Raw genomic sequence first — 9,657 nt, 5'->3', positions numbered from 1 at the left:
AATTGGAATTGACCCAACTTGTTATTGGACGTCTTTTCGCTTTGATCCCCATACACAAAGTCAAAGACAATAGAGAGCAAAACAGGAGTAAATTAAAAAGATTGCCAGAAACCAATAATTTACATCAATTTTACACCTTTTTACCAACCATTATATTTGTGTCTGTCGTTTTCAACAAATGCAGCTGTTATTCTCAGTACCAGATCGATGTTTTGATACACATCTGTATCCTTTCCATCCCCAGTTTTAAGCTTTAGTAATCAGAGGTCTTTTGGAGCTTTTTGTGGGCCTACTTTACAATTTGTTCTATTTATCTCTCTTCAAAACAGTATTTTGTGTGATTAGTTAAAATCCATCTTTTCAGTGCAACCCCAGCCTCTTTTTATAAATTACATTACACAACTGCGCAATGGACCTAAAACCGTCCCAAAAACATAATTCCAAATAGTAAATCTGTAAAACTTTTGTAATTTTTATTTAAATCAAATAGATTTGACATTATATAACAAAAGTCAAACGTGTAGAGACAAACTAAAAATGCATAAATACAAAACCAAAGCAAAGAAAAGGTCAGAAAATGTGAAAATCTTCACACAAAACCAGGAATTTTCACTAAACTACATAACAATGTTCCAAAGATTTTATTTGATAGGAAATCACAATTACTCTGGTGACTGTCATGGCTACAGAACAATTTCGAACCCAGACGCTGGAACCCGCAAGAAACACAGAGGAGGACGAGCGTGGCAGGTAAGTAGATTTAATGGACAGGTATGTTAGACGAGCGTGAGCAAGATTAGTGGGGATCACTACACGTGAGGCAGACTTCGGTGGCGTCACTGGTGGGTTCCTCCGCAGGTCCTGGAAGAAGTTGTCGTCGTCAGTGGAGATCCGGGGGACAGGAGAAACGGCAGAGGCTCGAGGTGTGTCCAGAGGAGTAGGCAGGATGAGGGTTCCGGGCTGAGGCTGATTCAGGCGACCAATTGTGGCTTTGGATTCCTGGGGGTGAGTAGACAGAGATTAGGCGCAGGCTCGGCGTAACGAGAGAATACAGAACTTGACCTGGAGATCAAATATGCACCATCAGGGGCAACGGACTGGCGAAGAATACTGATCCTGAGGTAAGTGGTCGCAGCTGGGCTGAATCAGGAGCCAAGCGGAGAGGAAAGGGGGAGGAGTCTGACAGAGGCACCATATCAGTTATATTTGTTTAAAATCAATATTTTTTACAGCAGAAAACTTTTTGAAACCTTTACGTTATTTGAATGAAAACTATAAAAATGGCAAGTCTATGTCATTCCTACAGCTGATGTGATTGGAAAACTCAAAGGTGAGTTCAGAGATTATTACGGGTTAAAGGGTCTTCATGTGTAAAGGATTTGTTGTTATTCACCTTTCGGCACATCCTGTCAGGGGTTAAATTAGCTTTCACTAATTCCCACAGGTGGTTTGGCAGAGATTTTTACGCCAGATGCCCTTCCTGACCCAACCCTGTATTTTATCTGGGTAACAGACCGGCACAGGTGGACCCAGACATGGGCCTCCTTGTGGCTACATAGTTAGGCAGTAGCGTGAAGGGTCCTGTACAATTACCCACTCTGGATGAAGCTGATCGTGCCCCCTGGAAAACGAACCCTGTTTTCCAATGCGCCAGTCCTTCACACAGCCAACTGAGCCATTCAGCTGCTTCTAATTGAAAATGTCTTAGTTAAGTTCCTTTATTTGATGAAGTTCATGAATTTGGATTCACCCAATGACAAAAAGACTTGCCAGCGTTTGAACTCTGTATTACTGATGGCAGGAAGGAGAAAAGTGTGATAAATCTCACTCCAAAACTGGAGAGTATATTAATGTGTTCAACACATGCCGCTTTCCGGTTTATTAAAGGAACATACAACTGCCCCAATATCTGACGTCAGGGGTTTGAACCTGACCAAAACATGCTGGAACTTTTAATCAACCGGGGCTTAAATTCCTCATAAGTGATGATATTTCTGTGCATGACTGTATATGGAAAGATTTTAGTTTTCCATCACCATGAAGACTTCTAATGCTAACATTTATTTCTCCTTTATTTATGCTAATCAGAGAAAATGGAGATTCTTTTTACTTTTTTATGAGCAATGTGATGTGCCCGGACAAGCAAAAGCTGGAAAGCTGCACACTTTTTCCTCATGCCCCTGGAATTCTCTGTTTCCCAAGTCTGTAAAGCTCTGCCCTGAATATCCATCAAATGATGTTCTTCCTAAAAGCCTTTCCAAATGATGTGACCACTTTTTTCCTGTGTGCTCAATGAGCCATTGGTATTGAGAATAACAATTCACAGACTTCCTGTCTCTCTCAGCCCCATATTCCACAACATTTGGACATGATGGAGACAACTGCTGAAAGTTTGCTGGAGGAATTGCAGCCTCCGTGGCCCCACAGACACTGTTCTGTATGAGACACTCCAGATGGGATCCCACACTTTGAACTGCCCTAACGTACACCAGGATCACCAGAACTGTAAGTGAAAACCTCTGATGTGACAGAAAAGGAAGACATCATTAATAAACCTAATGAGGCTGATGGGTGCGCTAATGGGTGGCCGGAGCACACTCCAAAGAGTCAGTCGGGGCTGAAGGCATTGGATGTCCATGTCAGGAGACACCCAGATATGGAAAGCGGATGCTTGGGTGCCTTTGACCCTAAGTTACCATAATAAACACATTAGCCAGTTCCGCCTGTGAAGAATCAGTAAATTTAAATTTCAACACCTTTGTGGAAAAAAATTCGATACCACATGCAAAGAAAACAAATTAAAAGAGTACCTCATTACTAACACTGCATTCCTGTCACAGAGTTTCACTAACAATCGAACCTGAAGCAGCAGAACTAGAGATAATATTCTTTGTTATTCCTCCCATTCATCTCCTTGTCAACGCCGTCGCGTATATTTCACAACGGAATTTGCCTTGAATGCAACTTTGGTTCTCATGAGATGTTCTTTGATGGTCACGGGACTTTTTTCTGAACCAACAGTGTCAATATAGCTGCCAATTAAAAAATGTTGACCTACTAAATGATTATTTAAAAAATGTGTTCAAATCATGTTAAGATGCGAGTGAGTTCCTACTGGGGTTACCACCTTAAAACAACACAAAAACAAGTCTAAATTAGTTTGTGAACTACTTATACTAGCATGAAGATTTATTTTATTTAATCGGATTAAAGAGAAACCTTCCAACTGTAGCTCAGTGGAACAAAGACATCTTTTAAATCTTAAAGTTGAAGGACAATGGCGATATTTTATGGATTTGTGGTGGACCTTTTTTGGAGCAATTGCATGGTGATCTAGCTGATATTATTCAAAAGGTCTCAGATTCCATTGACTGGCAGAACCCAAATGTAACAGTTCAATTTGTATGCTTGGTGTGCTCCCCAACTTTCTCAACTTTTGTAGACATAAAAGAAGATTGTGAATTTGTAGACATTTGCATTGTTGTTAAACTGTTTCTCTCTACACATTAGCTTCTTTCATTTTACTGTTCTCTGTTTTTTTATCTTTTTATGTTCATTTTTTATAATTAATTACAAATGTTAATACAATGTAATTAATAAACTTGTGATTTCATAAAAATAAAGACAAAAATGATAAAAGTTTAAATAGATTTTTCCTAAATATTTTTGTCAAAGTAGTGAGAAATATTATGTTAGTCTAACTGGTTAAACTTAAATAACTTTTCTAGTCCTTACAATCCAGTTTAATTCAGTATAAATTCATTTGATAGTCTTATGTTTTGGAAAGTAAAAAGACGCAAACACTAAGCTTTTTATTATTTAGATGAATGTTGCGTTTGCCTTTTAAACCCATTGTTTGCTAAGATTTATCCCTCTGATAATAGATTTTTAAAAATGTCTCCAAACGCAACAACAATAAAAATAATAATTTTATTTGTTTCAGCGCTTTTCGCGGATCCCCAGGTCATCGTACAAAAATTAAAGTAAAAAAAAAACAGCAGCAAAAAAAAACGATTAAAATAAACACAAAAATAAACAATATAAACACGCATCAAAATTAAAAACTCTTTGACATCCAAGGGTCACATAGAACTTGAAAATGAACCACCATTCCTCAATACTATACCCTAACAAATTTATGTCAATTAAACTGAGATAAAATCAATTCTCAATTATGAGCAGTTTGAATGCAGGCAAGTAGCTTCAGCATTGGTTGTTCTATAGATTTTTCTTATTGTTTCATTTGTCAACTAAGAAGCAAAATTCCATATCCTCCCTAACCCATTGTTGCAAAGTACTTCTCACTATACAGTACTTTAAAAGTGCAGAAGTTCACCACGACCCTTTAAAATACTTTTACTTATAATAAAAAAAGCGCACTTACTTCTTTATTCCCTATTAGATTAATTTCAATTCTTTATTTTATATTCTTACTCAGAATATGGTATATCTTTATTTTAAGCCATCTCTCCATGCCCTCTACAGAGTGTGAAGTTACTGTTTTAGCCCAAAGGCCAGGAGATAGAGCCCTCTGAGAAGGGAAACGGCGTGCTGATACGCCCAGGGCTAGTGGAAAAAGGGGCCTGTGTGAACTGTCAGCAGCAGATAGCTACAGGAGAAGCTACTCCGCTCCCAGGCCAGCCCTCACCAGCATGTGCCACTTGCACTCTTGCTGAGAGACTTCCTGCATGTGCATATGGGACGAGGTGGATGAGGTCTTGGAGTGTAGCTGCAGGTGGAAATCCTGACTGCAGATATGCATGCAGAAGGAGACTATTACCAAGGAGCAGACGCAACAGAATTCTGGGAAACACGTATTCTGGCAAAGGAGCTCCTCTCGACTGCAGACATGTGTGGCTCGTTCACAGACTCGAGACACAATGGCATGAGAACGCAACTGTGCTATCTCAGTCTTTATACTGGAGGTGCTGACATGGAGCTTGTGCTTTAATTAAATATAACATTTTCCAGACAAAGGAAAATGGATTATTTAATCAACCACTCCTAACTGAATGAGGAGCGAAAATAAAAGATTGTTTGTTCAGTGACTAAGATTTGGAGATGGAATGAAGACGGAGAGCTACAAAGGAGACCAAACCCCATGATATCATATCCCGGTCTGCAAATCCTTTACTCGTGATCATCGTACGAGATTCATTAGTTCTGAGCCAAGTCTGTCTTATCACCGTTTAAATAATCCGACAGCAAGGTTTTGCTCCTCCTGCTTCTGTTTCACAGCCTAGAGACCTCATCTTTGACACAAAAAATGTATATATCTGACCTTCTGACCCTCTGATTCAACTCATCACATAGCAGTCCAGGCAGTGGTGTACGACGGATCAAAGTGGATATCGTGCCCCACCAACACAGATAAATAAACACTTCCTCTTGTCCCTTTCACACTGTTTTTTCCCACACTCGTTGCGCCGGAGTAAGCCCAGCTCGGAGGAAATGACAGACCACATCAAGAGACTTGCTGTTGCCTTGACACAGCGGCTGCAGGACACAAGGAGACCCTGTAGGATTCATCTGCAGGTTGGAAGCTGTTTGTGTTTTCTCAAGTTTTGTGAACTGCCAAACAGCATTTGTTCTTTCAGAGATGGCTTCACGCCCTAAACTGTGCACGAGTCTTGATACTCACACCAGATGCTGTGATGTTGTTAAACATGTCCACACCTCCTCACAATCACTGCTCTCCATCTGCAGAACGTTCCACACAGACTTTGGACACAATACACAAACATCTAGCTTTTCAAAATAAACCTACACATTAAAATAAAGTAGGAGGATAATCAATTATGAACCCATCTCTATTTGGATATTATCAGCTAAAGAAAAGTGCAGGAAAACAATGGTTCCTGCACAGAAAAGAAAAAAAAGCCCCACAATGACAAACACAAATGAGACACAATGCTAATAAAGTGAAAGAAAAATACACCAAGTTTTGTGAAAAGTACAGACTCACACTCTCAGACAATAAGCACACTGTTTAATAATTTGCACTAATATAATAAAATGTTGTAAAATTAAAAATAGCACAATTCTGACATTTTACAGACTGCATAAATTGACTATCATGATGCACGTCAATATGAGCAGCAGCAAGTCATCAGAAATGTAACACTGTGAGTCTTGAGCAAAGAAGATTCACCCGGTACAACACTTATTGTCCAAAAAACCACAATATATAGAAACACATTTTGTTTTTTTCCCCGTTGTTCAGATTCTTGGGCTATTCAGATGCATTTTCTCTAAAAGCTGTAAATGTCCCTGTTTTGTAAAACCATTAAGTTTGCATATTGTTTTCCCGCCAGGGAGCTCAAATCCAGGCACGCAGGGCCGGCCTCCTGCTGGTTTTCCAGAAATCCTGCCTTTTCTGCTGCTGATCACCTAGATCAGGTGTGTTTAGGCTACAAGGAGCTTCAATGGCAGTTTGGTTGGAAAACATGTAGGTCACCGGCCCTCAAAGCCTGGATTTGGGTACCCCTTGACATCAATGAAGTTAACACTTTAGACATGTTGGAAATGAAAATCACCCAAAAAAATAAACTCTGTCATACAGACAAAATATCAGGAGATAGTACTAATCATTTGGAGGAAACTAGGTCGAATTTTGCGACGGCTAGATTTCAAGGAGGTTAAATCTAAGTCATAAAACACTAAGTTGAAATTATGAGATGGTCAACTCAAAAATGATTAGCTTCTCAGTATTTTAGGATTGTAAATTGAAATTATATGATAGTAGGGTTATTATTTTCTTCTTGTTTATTTTTTTTCTTCTTTTATTTCAGCAGAAACGGGCTTTGATGCATAAAAGTCTGATCCCTGGACTTCACTGAGGAGATGGCAGACAAATGGGATGTTAGCAAAGCTCACATCTATGAAGAACAACACCTCCCACCCCCTTGCACCACACTGTGGAGACCCCGAGAAGCTCCTTCAGCAACAGACTCCTCCACCTTTGGTGCAGGAAGGAGTAGTACTGCAGCCATTAGAGTCAACAATATTTCACGGTCAAAATCTTTTGAGCTCCACAATGTGAAATATTGCACAGCTACCATTGGGTTTGGTTTTTACAACCCTCTCTCTACCATAATAATAGGAGCCAGTTTAGCTCGTGCTGGTTTGCGGCGCCTTCCGTCCGTGAAACCAGGGTTCGACTCCGGGCTGCCCCTTGTTCCCTTCTCTACTTCTCTGCCGGTCCCAAGCCCGGTTGCTTTGAGAGGGTTGCGTCAGGAAGGGCATCCGGCGTAAAACATTGCCAAGTTTACCGTGCGACTCGTTCGCTGTGGCGACCCCTGATGGGAAAAGCCGAAAGGGAAACAACAACATCTCTACCATAATAATAAAAAAGTACTATTTGTTTTGCACACTTCTGCTTTAAAGGGTCAGAACCATGCAAAAATCATTTTTTGGAGCTTTTAAGTGTGTTATCATGTTCTGTCCTCGCAAAAAGAAACCCCAAAGAGGTAATTAAATCAGTTTTACGCATTTCTGAGTACTCAAAAACGAGTGGGTTGTCACAGCCCTTTCCTTGCCCACGCTAACACAAACACCCATTTTCTTTGCGGAGCTGGTGCCAATTGGTAAAAACACTTTATTATGAGAAATTATTATGAGAATTATTTATTTGCACAATATTCACATCCATCTTTTCAAAAGTTTGGACGTTGTTTGCTTTCATGGGCGAGACACAGACACAATGCCGAGACTGGCTGTAGGTTGATGTCATGAAATGGGCGGTTTCCAGAAGGAGCGAAAGGCGGAGCTTCAGAGATTAAGTCGTTTTACTTCCGAGTTGGAAAAAAACTCATAAAAATTACTAATATTTAATTTAAAAAATCGTTCTTTTTTGTGCCAAAGGTAATATATTATCATATATATTGTTTACTATAAAAGGCTTAAGAATAGCATGATTATTATTATAAATTAATTATTATTCTTTTTGCACTTCTGTACTTTAAAATGGCACAGAGATTCACGAAGTGGGATAAAATAAAACTTTTTTTGATCTCATCCTATCCCATCTCGTTCCATCCCATCTCATTTTAAATACCCAAATTAAAAACATAATGTAAATGCAAGGCATTATTATAAGCATTCAGATGACAACTTAATGTGTTAAAATTCTATCATTCTCCACTAAATATGAAACATTTAAATATATTGACAAATGTTCCAAAATGTTCTTATGTTCAGGATTTCTGGCTGCAAAGAACAGCCAAATGTTAGACCCCTCAGTTGTTAAGTGGCTGTTATCGCCATGGCCTATCAGGCTGCCGCCTGTTGCTGGACATTGCACCATTAAACTCCAACTTGAACTTAGCACACAGATCAAGCAAGTTTTGGTAACAAAGTGTGGAAATGTAAACCCTGGCAAACTTCAGTGAAGTGATTGGCGATCATGTTGTTGCCAATCTTTGTTATCATTCACAACAAAGGGTTGCAATCCGCCGACATGCTTTTGTCCTTGACATTTAGAGATGGATGCTTTTGCCGTCTGGTCTTGATACCTATCTGCTTTCCCAATCTGTGTTTCTCAACAGAAGACTCTCATTTGAAGAGCTCAAATAACAAATCAGTTTTAGCTAGAGCCAATGTTTCTCTAACACAATCCTTTTGAGGCATGCACCTGTCATGGCAAAATACGACTGCTGCTAGGAAAATCTTGCATTCAAGCAATGAATTAAGTTTAGGCATCCTCTGAGCAGAGCTTTTTAATATTTTCTTTGGGGGCCTATGCAAGGCCACCCAAAACAAAATTGTGTAATTTTATATCATTCCACTGCTTTACTACAAACGGGAGAAAACTCCAGCTCCTTGGAACTGGCTTGTGCTGCTTTCCCAGTTTTTGTGCTCTGTTTTCTGCTTCTCCTCAGGAAATCCACCCATGCTCATAAGTTTCTCCACCTGTTTGGAAATATCCTTTCCGCTCTCTGTGAACGATCAAATGCAAAGCCCTTAATGAGCAAATAAAGTCTGGCAGTGTCTTGCACCCCAAAATTGGAGAAAGTGAATCACTCTGTAGATTTCATCCGCCTAATATTGTTCATAATTCATGTCAAAAAAGGAACAAGTGGAAAAATGGGAAAACAGACGGTACGTCTCAGGCCTTTTCAGTCCATTTGGTTTAGTTAAACATTTTAAAACATGAAGCCATTACTTTAAGTGGGTTTAATTATCAGAGTGTCCCTTTTAAAGAGCATTGATAGGTCACAAGTCATGGGTCACATTTGCATGTTATTTTTTAGCCTCTGATGAATATTTGGTGGTCAAACCATCTTTTTTTCTTTCACTGGCTTCTTTTTCATTATATTTAATTTCCATGATTGTTTTAGTTTCATTATTTTGATGGGTTGTTTTCCTTCAGCTTCTCCATTCAGGAGTTGCCACAGCGAATCAGCTTTCTTCATCTAACCCTTTCTTCTTCATCCTCTACTTAAACACCAGCTACCTGCATCCACAAACCTCTTCTAATATTCTTGTAATGAGTGGAGCCTTATAATTGTAGACTAATGAGATGATATCTGAGTTTAGGATTTAAAGGTCAAATATTGTGCATCACTTTGGTTAATATAGTTAAATACTAATATATTGTTAACCCATCATCCATCAAAACTCTATTTTACCCTTTTTGGAGTCTGAAAGTTAACAAAA

At 39.2% G+C, this 9,657-nt stretch overlaps 1 long non-coding RNA gene across 1 annotated transcript; it reads left to right on the top strand.

Annotated features, from left to right (window-relative positions):
* The first annotated feature begins 531 nt into the window (after nt 1–531).
* Nucleotides 532–7,091, top strand: LOC144986793 (uncharacterized). Its single transcript, XR_013650634.1, has 3 exons — nt 532–1,330; nt 2,345–2,505; nt 6,792–7,091. It is a non-coding gene; the product is annotated as an uncharacterized LOC144986793 (long non-coding RNA).
* Nucleotides 7,092–9,657: the final 2,566 nt, after the last annotated feature.

This window comes from Oryzias latipes, chromosome 17, assembly GCF_053564925.1.
Source record: "Oryzias latipes strain Hd-rR chromosome 17, Olatipes_Hd-rR_3.1".
Classification (NCBI taxonomy): domain Eukaryota; kingdom Metazoa; phylum Chordata; class Actinopteri; order Beloniformes; family Adrianichthyidae; genus Oryzias; species Oryzias latipes.
The sequence above is the reverse complement of the archived record's forward strand: the minus strand, read 5'-3'. Positions and strand labels throughout refer to the sequence as shown.